This window comes from Palaemon carinicauda, unplaced genomic scaffold (genome assembly GCF_036898095.1).
Source record: "Palaemon carinicauda isolate YSFRI2023 unplaced genomic scaffold, ASM3689809v2 scaffold350, whole genome shotgun sequence".
NCBI classification, from domain to species: Eukaryota; Metazoa; Arthropoda; class Malacostraca; order Decapoda; family Palaemonidae; genus Palaemon; species Palaemon carinicauda.
Genome location: NW_027171184.1, coordinates 150001 through 162295, shown reverse-complemented (window position 1 = coordinate 162295; position 12295 = coordinate 150001). Strand labels below are relative to the sequence as shown.

At 41.8% G+C, this 12295-nt stretch overlaps 1 long non-coding RNA gene across 1 annotated transcript in view; it reads right to left on the bottom strand.

The window, feature by feature from the left end:
• Nucleotides 1-235: 235 nt before the first annotated feature.
• Nucleotides 236-12295, bottom strand: part of LOC137636673 (uncharacterized) — a 29135-nt gene continuing 17075 nt past the window's right edge. Inside the window, exons 2-3 of the long non-coding RNA XR_011043187.1 lie at nucleotides 754-876; nucleotides 236-366 (exon numbers count right to left, since the gene is read on the bottom strand). This is a non-coding gene — a long non-coding RNA (uncharacterized lncRNA). The remainder of the gene's footprint in view (nucleotides 367-753; nucleotides 877-12295) is intronic.

Below are 12295 nucleotides of genomic sequence, written 5' to 3'. Positions count from 1 at the left end.
TTGCACCGACTCGCGGCGGTGCCCTTATAGCTCGGAAAAGTTTCCTGATCGCTGATTGGTTAGAATGATCTTGTCAAACCAATCAGCGATCAGGAAACTTTTCCAAGCTAAAAGGGCACCGTTGCGAGTCGGTGCAAATATCATTCGCTAAAAGAAATGGACTATAGCTTCCTCCTTTGTTACTTTTTAAAAGGGGCGTTTTTTACAATTAAATGAAAAATAATCCTTGTCTCTTACCTTGAAATTGATATAATGTAATCCTAGAGAACTTGGTTTTTGCATTTATGTCATGCGGTTTCTTGGTGCGTTCTCTATTAGTGTACTTGCTGTTCAGTAGCTCGACTTACTGCAGCAAACTTTCATGATCTGAAAATAATTTAATTCATGGATAAGCATGTCATGGAATACTTCTGGAAACAAGTAAAATCTATTGAATTGAAAAAAAGAAAGCAATGATAAGAAAAATAAAATGTCAGTGCAGTAAGCCAGTCTTTGTACATAAGTTTTCCAATGACTAACACTGGAAGGTTATTCACCAATAATAAGATTATACATTAAAAGCATTGATGGCCACTCATAGGACTGCTAACACAGAACTCGTGTAACATAGCCTATGTGTCAAATTTGTTTATGTATATACATAATATCCCCAGAATATAGTCATCATCATCTCCTCCTACGCCTATTGACACAAAGGGCCTCGGTTAGATTTCGCCAGTCGTCTCTATTTTGACCTTTTAAATCAATACTTACCCATTCATCATCTCCCATCCCACTTCATGCTTCATAGTCCTCAGCCATGTAGGCCTGGGTCTTCCCACTCTTCTTGGGGAGTGCCCGAATATTAATATGGAAGCCATTTTAGTACTTGCTTTCCTGTAAATATCAAAAACAAATCTTCTATTATTTCTATGCACTAAAACATCTAAAAATGGCAATTTACAATTATTCTCTTCTTCAATAGTGACTTTTATGGAGTATACTAAACTATTTAACTTTTCCAAAAAAATATTTAGATTCTCATATGTAGGCCAAACCCAAAAAATATCGTCAACATAACGAAACCAAAAAACCCCTTTAGGCAAAATCGCTGGTAACAGTTTAACTTCGAAAAATGTTATTTTCCTTAGTAAAATAAATTTTTGAATATACTTACCCGATGATCATGTAGCTGCAACTCTGTTGCCCGACAGAAAAAACCTAAGGTCGGGATACGCCAGCGATCGCTATACAGGTGGGGGTGTACAACAACAGCGCCATCTGTCGAGTAGGTACTCAGGTACTTCTTGTCAACAAGAACCAATTTTCTCCTCGGTCCACTGGGTCTCTATGGGGAGGAAGGGAGGGTCCTTAAATTTATGATCATCGGGTAAGTATATTCAAAAATTTATTTTACTAAGGAAAATAACATTTTTCAATATTAATCTTACCCGATGATTATGTAGCTGATTCACACCCAAGGGGGTGGGTGGAGACCAGCATACATGTTAACATTAGAAGCTAAGTATCCCGTATTTCATTTTAGCAGTTATTCAAAATAACAAACATAAAATAAATAAGTACCTGGTAAGGAAGTCGACTTGAACCATTACTCTGCCTTTTTAAGTACGTCTTCCTTACTGAGCCTAGCGATCCTCTTAGGATGCTGAGCGACTCCTAGGTGCTGAAGTATGAAGGGCTGCAACCCATACTAAAGGACCTCATCACAACCTCTAATCTAGGCGCTTCTCAAGAAAGAATTTGACCACCCGCCAAATCAACCAGGATGCGAAAGGCTTCTTAGCCTTCCGTACAACCCAAAAACAACAATAAAAAGCATTTCAAGAGAAAGATTAAAAAAGGTTATGGGATTATGGGAATGTAGTGGTTGAGCCCTCACCTACTACTGCACTCGCTGCTACGAATGGTCCCAGGGTGTAGCAGTTCTCGTAAAGAGACTGGACATCTTTAAGGTAAAATGATGCGAACACTGACTTGCTTCTCCAATAGGTTGCATCCATTACACTCTGCAGAGAACGGTTCTGTTTGAAGGCCACTGAAGTAGCGACAGCTCTAACTTCATGTGTCCTTACCTTCAGCAAAGCATGGTCTTTCTCCTTCAGATGAGAATGGGCCTCTCTAATCAAAAGCCTGATGTAATAAGAAACTGCGTTCTTAGACATCGGTAAAGCAGGTTTCTTAATAGAACACCATAAAGCTTCTGATTGTCCTCGTAATGGCTTTGTACGTCTTAAATAGTACTTAAGAGCTCTTACTGGGCAAAGTACTCTCTCTTGTTCGTTTCCAACCAAGTTGGACAGGCTTGGGATCTCGAACGACTTGGGCCAAGGACGAGAAGGAAGCTCGTTTTTAGCTAAAAAACCAAGCTGTAAGGAACATGTAGCCGTTTCAGATGTAAAACCTATGTTCCTGCTGAAGGCGTGAATCTCACTGACTCTTTTAGCTGTTGCTAAGCAAACAAGGAAAAGAGTCTTCAAAGTGAGATCTTTAAAAGAGGCTGATTGAAGCGGTTCGAACCTTGCTGACATCAGGAACCTTAAAACCACGTCTAGGTTCCAACCTGGTGTGGCTAACCGACGCTCCTTTGAGGTCTCAAAAGACTTAAGGAGGTCCTGTAGATCTTTGTTGGTGGAAAGATCTAAGCCTCTGTGGCGGAAGACTGCTGCCAACATGCTTCTGTAACCTTTGATCGTAGGAGCTGAAAGGGATCTTACATTCCTTAGATGTAAAAGGAAGTCAGCTATCTGCGTTACAGAGGTACTGGTTGAGGAAACTGAATTCGCCTTGCACCAGCTTCGGAAGACTTCCCATTTTGACTGGTAGACCTTGAGAGTGGATGTCCTCCTTGCTCTGGCAATCGCTCTGGCTGCCTCCTTCGAAAAGCCTCTAGCTCTTGAGAGTCTTTCGATAGTCTGAAGGCAGTCAGACGAAGAGCGTGGAGGCTTGGGTGTACCTTCTTTACGTGCGGCTGACGCAGAAGGTCCACTCTTAGAGGAAGAGTCCTGGGAACGTCCACTAGCCATTGCAGTACCTCGGTGAACCATTCTCTCGCGGGCCAGAGGGGAGCAACCAACGTCAACCGTGTCCCTTCGTGAGGCGAACTTCTGCAGTACCTTGTTGACAATCTTGAACGGAGGGAACGCATACAGGTCTAGATGGGACCAATCTAGAAGAAAGGCATCTACGTGAACTGCTGCTGGGTCCGGAATCGGTGAGCAAAAATTTGGGAGCCTCTTGGTCATCGAGGTAGCGAACAGATCTATGGTGGGCTGACCCCACAGGGCCCATAGTCTGCTGCAAACATTCTTGTGAAGGGTCCACTCTGTGGGGATGACCTGACCCTTCCGGCTGAGGCGGTCTGCCATGACATTCATGTCGCCTTGAATGAACCTCGTTACCAGCGATATCTTTCGATCTCTTGACCAGGTGAGGAGGTCCCTTGCGATCTCGAAAAACTTCCTCGAATGAGTCCCTCCTTGCTTGGAGATGTACGCCAAGGCTGTAGTGTTGTCGGAGTTCACCTCCACCACCTTGCCTAGAAGGAGGGACTTGAAGCTTCTCAAGGCCAGATGAACTGCCAATAGCTCCTTGCAGTTGATGTGAAGTGTTCTTTGATCCGGATTCCACGTGCCCGAGCATTCCCGTCCGTCCAGTGTCGCACCCCAGCCCGTGTCCGATGCGTCCGAGAAGAGAAGGTGGTCGGGGGTCTGAACAGCCAATGGTAGACCTTCCTTGAGAAGAATGCTGTTCTTCCACCACGTCAGCGCAGGCTTCATCTCTTCGGATATAGGAACTGAGACCGCTTCTAGCGTCATGTCCTTTCTCCAGTGAGCAGCTAGATGATACTGAAGGGGGCGGAGGTGGAGTCTCCCTAACGCGATGAACTGGGCCAGCGATGAAAGCGTCCCTGTTAGACTCATCCACTGCCTGACTGAACATCGGTTCCTTCTCAGCATGCTCTGGATGCATTCTTGGGCTTGACTGATTCTGGGGGCCGACGGAAAAGCCCGAAAAGCTCGACTCTGAATCTCCATACCTAGATAGACAATAGTTTGGGATGGGACGAGTTGGGACTTCTCTATATTGACCAGGAGACCCAATTCCTTGGTCAGATCCATAGTCCATTTGAGATTCTCCAGACAGCGACGACTTGACGGAGCTCTTAAAAGCCAGTCGTCCAAATAGAGGGAGGCTCTGATGTCTGCCAAATGCAGGAATTTGGCAATATTCCTCATCAGTTTGGTAAACACTAGAGGTGCCGTGCTTAGGCCAAAGCACAGGGCTTGGAACTGGTAAACGACCTTTCCAAAGACGAACCTTAGGAAAGGTTGGGAGTCTGGATGGACGGGGACGTGAAAGTACGCGTCTTTTAGGTCCAACGAGACCATCCAGTCTTCCTTCCTGACCGATGCTAGCACCGACTTCGTCGTCTCCATGGTGAACGTCTGCTTGGTGACAAAAGCATTGAGAGCACTGACGTCCAGCACCGGTCTCCACCCTCCTGTCTTCTTCGCTACCAAGAAGAGACGGTTGTAGAAGCCCGGGGATTGATGGTCCCGGACTATGACTACCGCTCCCTTTTGTAGCAAGAGAGACACCTCTTGCTGTAAAGCTAGCCTCTTGTCCTCCTCTTTGTAGTTGGGAGAGAGGTTGATGGGAGTAGTTGCTAGAGGGGGCTTGCGCAAGAATGGAATCTTGTACCCCTCTCTTAGCAACTTCACAGACTGAGCGTCTGCACCTCTGTTCTCCCAAGCCTGCCAGTAGTTCTTGAGCCTGGCTCCCACTGCTGTCTGGAGAGGTAGGCAGTCAGATTCTGCCTTTTGAGGACTTGGAACCCTTCTTCTTTTTGCCACGTTGACTGTCGGCACGGGTACCTCCTCTGCTGGAGGTTCTGCCACGAAAGGGCGGGATGAACCTAGACGCTGGTGTGTCCATCCTAGGTCTAGGCACGGAAGGTAAAGCTGTGACTTTACGTGCGGAAGATGCCACCAGGTCATGGGTATCCTTCTGGATCAACGAGGCAGCAATCCCCTTGATCAGCTCTTCCGGAAAGAGACACTTGGAAAGCGGAGCAAACATCAACTCCGACTTCTGGCATGGTGTGATCCCCGCAGACAAGAAGGAGCAAAGGTGATCTCGCTTCTTAAGCACTCCGGACACGTACGAAGCCGCAAGCTCGCCAGACCCATCCCGAATGGCTTTGTCCATGCATGACATGATAAGCATGGCAGAGTCCTTATCCGAAGGGGAGGTCTTTCTGCTTAACGCTCCCAAACACCAGTCCAGGAAGTTGAAGATCTCAAAAGCACGAAAAACTCCCTTCAACAGATGGTCCATGTCCGAAAAGGTCCAGCAAATCTTGGAGCGTCTCATAGCCAGCCTGCGGGGAGAGTCAACCAGACTTGAGAAGTCGCCCTGAGCAGAGGCAGGAACTCCCAAGCCGGGTTCCTCTCCCGTGGCATACCAGACGCTAGATTTGGAAGCAAGCTTGGTAGGTGGAAAGATGAAGGCTGTCTTCCCCAGTTGCTTCTTGGACTGCAACCACTCTCCCAGTACCCTTAAAGCTCTCTTGGATGAGCGCGCGAGTACGAGTTTCGTAAAGGCAGGAGCTGCTGACTGCATGCCTAAAGCAAACTCAGAGGGAGGTGAGCGCGGGGTTGCAGACACAAACTGGTCCGGATACAACTCCCTAAACAGGGCAAGGACTTTCCTAAAGTCTAAGGAGGGAGGCGTAGACTTGGGTTCTTCTATGTCGGAGTGCGGATCGTCCAAATGCGCAGCTTCGTCGTCATCAGATACTCCTTCATCCGAATGCTGAGGAGGAAGCGGCAAAGGTGGAGAAGAAAGCTGAACGGCTGAATCCGGCAGCACGGGTGCATGCGTAGCTGCACTGGATCCAACATCATGCCGCTGCTGGTCAGTCTGAGAGCTGGCAACAACAAAAGCGGAGTGCTGGTGCGTGGGAGGGACTGCCGTGGGTTGCGGAGACTGCCGCATTGCGTCAAAACACGGCAGCTTGACAGCACCTTCCCACTGCTGATGCGGTAGCTCACGCATGTCAACGGAAGGTGCCGCATGTCGGCTAACGTCAACATGCGTCTGGCAGGGTCGACTGCGCATCGGTGGTGGAGCTCTCACAGGCGGAGTGTGGGAGCAGGCAGCCACAGTATCTGCTGAGCGCACAACTGTGGCAGGTTGTAGGTTAACAGGTGCAGTGTCAACCTTCTCAGCACGATACTCCTGCATGAAGGAAGCAAGCTGAGACTGCATAGTCTGCAGCATAGACCACTTAGGGTCTACCGTGGTTGGTGCGGCAACAGACGGAGTGATTGCCTGCTGCGGAACCACTCTACCTCTCTTGGGAGGTGTGCAGTCTTCGGAAGACTGCGGCGAGTCCGAACTGACCCAGTGGCTACACCTGGGCCGTTGGACTCGCTCGGAAGGGACCTTGCGCTTGAGAGGTCGTGAGACCTTGGTCCAACGTTTCTTCCTAGAAACTTCTTCCACAGACGAGGAATGAATGGGCTCACTCGTCTGTTTGTGGATGGGACGATCTCTGCAAGATACGTCCGCAACCACTGAGGGTACATCCGTACGCTGATCAAGGCCTGTCGAACCCTTTGGTCCTTCGACATTGCTTCTCCCCTGGGCTTGGGAGCTTGCAAGAGGTCCCGGACTGGGAGGACGACTGGCACGAACAGATGCACCCTCATGCGTAACACTGACACTGACACTTTTCACCGCACTTGCACTCACTACACTTCCCACTGCACTTTTCTCTTTCAACTCTGACATCGGCCAAAAGTTGATTCCGGTCATTAGCTAATGACTCCACTCTGTCACCAAGAGCCTGAATGGCACGCATCATGTCCGCCATCGAGGGTTGAGCACTAGTAGCAGGGTCGGGAGTCACCACTACAGGGGAAGGAATAGGTTGAGGGGCATGGGGAGAGGAAAAATCAAAAGAGCGAGACGAACTCCTCCTGATCCTATCCTTCTCTAGCCTACGTGCATTCTTAAGGAATTCATTAAAATCGAATTCCGAAGGCCCAGCGCATTCCTCACATCGATCTTCCAATTGACAGGATTTACCCCTACAATTGGAACAAACGGTGTGAGGATCTATAGAGGCCTTCGGAAGACGCCTAGAACAGTCCCTAGCGCTACACTGCCTGTACTTAGGGACTTGAGAATGGTCAGACATCTTGAATTAGCCAAGGGGGGAATCCAAAATCTATCAAAGTCGTCAACAATTAATCCAAAACTAATCAAAAAAGCTTGATAAGTTAATGATAATAACTCCTGTACAGCGAAAGCTAATATCTAGAGAGAATACATCACCAAAAAGCGTGAAATCAACTCCAGAAACAACAGCGTATCCAAGTAGGTCTTGCCGGTGGCACGACAGAGGAAAAATTGGTTCTTGTTGACAAGAAGTACCTGAGTACCTACTCGACAGATGGCGCTGTTGTTGTACACCCCCACCTGTATAGCGATCGCTGGCGTATCCCGACCTTAGGTTTTTTCTGTCGGGCAACAGAGTTGCAGCTACATGATCATCGGGTAAGATTAATATTGAAAAATTCCATGTAAAGGTTACTGAGTACTGGGGATAGGGGATTACCCATTACCGTCGTATTCACAAAATTTGGCCTCTATAGTCTAGCAATGAGAATTGAAGGTCATTTAAACCATTATTTGTTTTTTGCCAGGAATATATAAAAGGAATGAAATAACCGAGCTTCCGCAACCCTAAGAGAAAGACCTAAAAAAAAATAATAGGTTCATTTTTATTAAGTGAAATAAATTTAGAAAATACAAAATGAATATTATACCTGATGTAGAGAAAATGACAAAGCAGCATAAAAGAAAGTAAACTCAAAATAGTTAGATAATAGTACGAGCTATTGCAGAGGCTATGCCTCGTCCCTGAACCCGAAGAGAATGGAAAGCAAGAATGCAGGAAATAGGAGCAGGGATATGGCAGAAGACTTGAGAAAGTAGGAGCAGATAAGGAATGAGGATAAATTTGCTGCTTAAACTATGGCTGGTTTAGGGATAAAGAAATAGCGTGGAATCCACAATAACCTGTAAAGTGCAGGGAAGCAAAACCTATTATAACCTCAACCGCCTAACAAGTATAGGGTAATCCCAACTTATTTTCTGGGTAGGCTTTGCCCACCTATACCAAGTTAAGCTTTAGTATAAGGCAAATTACCCTATTCAGGTACCATATGACCACACTAAAGGTAAATACTAAAGGTAAAATTCATCAATAAACTATTTAGGTAATTAGAAAAGGCTTAGGGTTGTGGTGGCCGATGGAGTAACGTCGCTGACTGGTGAATGCCAGACTGGGGTTTGCGTCCCGCTCAAACTCGTTAGTTCCTTTGGTCGCTGCAACCTCACCATACTTGTGAGCTAAGGATGGGGGATTGGGGGGAGCCTATATGTTTAATTGCTAGGTCATCAGCAGCCATTGCCTGGCCCCCTTCGTCCTACCTTGGGCACAGTTCATATGCATAAATGGTCAGTCTCTAGTCTAGGGCAATTTCACTGTCCCTTGCCTCTACCATTCATGAGCGGCCTTTAAACCTTTACTGTGCATAACCCATTCATCACAATTTGGAAACCTTAAGTAAGGCTAATACCAAGTCTACAGTATACTGCTACTACAATTACGAAAAATAAGTCATTAAGGTTATTTTAGATATGAAAATAATGTAGGTTGAATAAATCTACTTTAACATGGATTCTTCTACTTCAGAAATATAAACGAGACCACAGCAAGAGCAATTTAAATGTACGGTAGGGTGGCCAAAGAGATGACAGGTGGCCATGTTGGCTAGTCTTGTTACGTCATATTTATAAAGAAAAGTAATTATTTATAATTAGTCCAGTAATTTAATTTACAATGGCATTCTTCTGGGATAGCCTTAGCTTATACCAGCCATCAGTAGAAACACAACAGCCAACTTTGTTACACAATTGTAGACAATCACGTACCAACTTACCAAGAGACTGATTCTCGAGTAGTCTTGTCTTTGCCAGCAAATACCAAATAGTACGTCTTAGACAGTACACCAAGATGTTATTTTATCCATTGGATGTTTAAAAACAATTAATTGCGTGAAAATACTTACAATAAGTTAATTGTAGCAGGAGAGACACGGTTTTCTTGAACGAAACTTGCCGCACAATATCACCACGAATTAGGTCACGTGACTTTGTTTACATTTTTTGTCAACGTTCCAACAGCCTTGCGAGCCACGAAGAGACCGTTCCAACAGCCTTGCGAGCCACGAAGGGAACGTTCCAACAGCCTTGCGAGCCACGAAGGGAACGTTCCAACAGCCTTGCGAGCCACGAAGGGAACGTTCCAACAGCCTTGCGAGCCACGACGGGAACGTTCCAACGGCCTTGCTAGCCACAAAGGGAACTGTATTTTAAACCAAGGTCTATAGACCTTGTTTTAAACCATTTATCTATCATATACTTTCGTAAATCACAATGATATATTATGAATATCTTTAATATATCATATTTCATTCCATTAATATTAAATTTGTCGTTACAGCTTCAATATTAGCCTTTCATTCTGACGTATAAAACACTGGATTTCAATTGTAAATGAATGGCATGGCCTTCAAATTTAATATAATTAATAACCAACGAATATTCAGTAATGCAAAATGCTGTCTAGATAGAAATCTAAATCTGGCATTATTTCACAGCAGGTAGTAGGTTGGCCAAGGTACCTGCCACCCGTCGAGATACTACTACTAGAGTGCTACTGGGACTTTGACTAACCAGATTAATATTATTATTATTATTATTATTATTATTATTATTATTATTATTGGCTAAGCTACAACCGTAGTTGGAAAAGCAGGATGCTATAAGCCCAGGGGCTCCAACAGGAAAAAATAGCCCAGTGAGGAAAGGAAATGAATAAACTAAAAGAGAAGTAATGGACAATTGAAATAAAATACATCAAGAACAGTAAAAAAAATAGAAAAGATATTTCTTGTATAAACTAAAAACTTAAGAAAAAATAAGAGGAAAAGAAATAAGGTAGAATAGTGTGTTCGAGTGTATCCTCAAGCAAGAGAACTCTAATCCAAGACGGGGTTCCCTTGCTTGAAGGTACACACGAGCATACTATGCTATCTATTTCCTTATTTCCTTTACTCACTTGGCTTTTATCCCTGTTGGAGCCCATATATGCCTTATAGCATCCTGCTTTTCCAACTAGGGTTGTAGCTTAGCTAATAATAATAATAATAATAATAATAATAATAATAATAATAATACGGGACGAATATATTAAAATAAGTAAATTATTTTTATTTGGAGGAATATATTCAATTCTTAATATATATGTATATATATATATATATATATATACATATATATATACATATATATATATATATATATATATAAATTGATAATACAAATATATTAGAAGAGACTGATGCCAAATTTTCTCTTGGCAAGGATCCTTCATTAAAAAAAAAGAACTATTGTCTGAGCTTTAAAATTCTTCCATATAAAATATATATTTTATAAAATAATGCTACAAAATACAATTATATTTAAGAAATAAAGTGCATTAGATCCAATTCATGTTTTCTTTGACTGTAAAATTAGAAATCTTGAAGGGTTTTTAGTCATCTAGTTTGGTAACGTGGCAAAAAATGAATTTGGTGTTATGGCTTATAAAACATTAATATACCATTTTAAAGGCAATTTTAAGTCTTAGAATTTAATAAATTTAATCATTAAAGGATATTCCATCCTAGAGATAGCTATATATAGATGAAAACCTTAAAAATAGAGATTTATTATTAGCAGACGAATTAATTTAGGGAAACAAAACTAAATTAAGAAAACAATATCTTACAAATTGGCCCATTCTATCATGCAAATTCCAGCTTTAATTTTGATACTGATGTTCCTATATTCTATTTTATTATCTATCGATATTTATTATTCATTATAGGTTCGTAATCTCAAGAAATTCATGGACACGGCGATGGTATGGACACCTATTGGCAGTAGAAGTAACTATTTATGTAGACGCATATTTGATACTATATGGCAACTTTGTATATCCAAAAAAAGGTATTTTGTGCAAGACATGCACTATACTATCATTGCAATATAGGACGAATATATTAAAAAATAAAATTACTTTTAACTGGAGTTATAATATATCCAATTATGAAGATTAATACTGAGAAAAAAACTAAAATAGAAAATTTACTAGCCACTTCTAGCAACTCCAACCTTGCCCATATTATTCATTAAAAGAGCTATTGTTTAAGTTTTAAAATTCCTATAGATAAAATATATTTTATGCACAGAATTCATATACAATATATCTATATAAGATTATAAATTCTTTTAGATATCATCAAAGTCCTATTTGATTGTGAAATTAAAATTCTTGAAGGTATTTCGCTCATTTCTTCTGGTAACACAAGTTGCTAACTCTGTTTCAGAATTCCCTCTGCTATCTATTTTACCAAATATGATTAGCAAAACACCTTTAAGATTTCTAATTTTACAATCAAATAGATAATTATTAATATCTAAGGACATTTTATTACGTGAAATAAATATATTTTGTATTATTATTATACATAAAATATATTTTATATAAAGAAATTTGAAACTTAAGACAATAGGTATTTTAATGAATACTCTCAGAAACAAAAGTTACTAATAGTTTTTTTAAATTCAATTTTTAAATAGTTTTCATCTTAGTAATTGCATACATTATTACTCCAAAGAAAAGTAATATTATTTCTTAATATATTCGTCTTACATTGCAATGATTAAATAGTGTATGTCTTGCATAAAATAGCCTCTTTGATATACAAAGTTGCAACTAGTATTAATTTTTTTTGCAATATTTTAGTTACTTTTACAGTCAACAGGTGGCCATACCATCACTGTGTCCATGAATTTTTTTGAGATCACAAGCCTATTATGAATAATAAATATCGATAAACCATTTATTAGAATAGACAACCAATCTCTAAAAAAATGAAAATTAAGTTTAAAAAATGCAATTAGACAATTAGTCATATTTTATCTTAATAATTTAGTTTCGTTTCCCAAAATAAATTCGTCTGCTAACAACAAAACTCGATTTTTTTAATGTTTTTACCTAGATATAACTGTCTCTAGATTGGAATATCCTTAAATGGCTAATCATATTATATTTTAAGACTTACCATTGCCTTTATAATGGCTTATTAATGTTTTATAAGCCATAACACCAAAT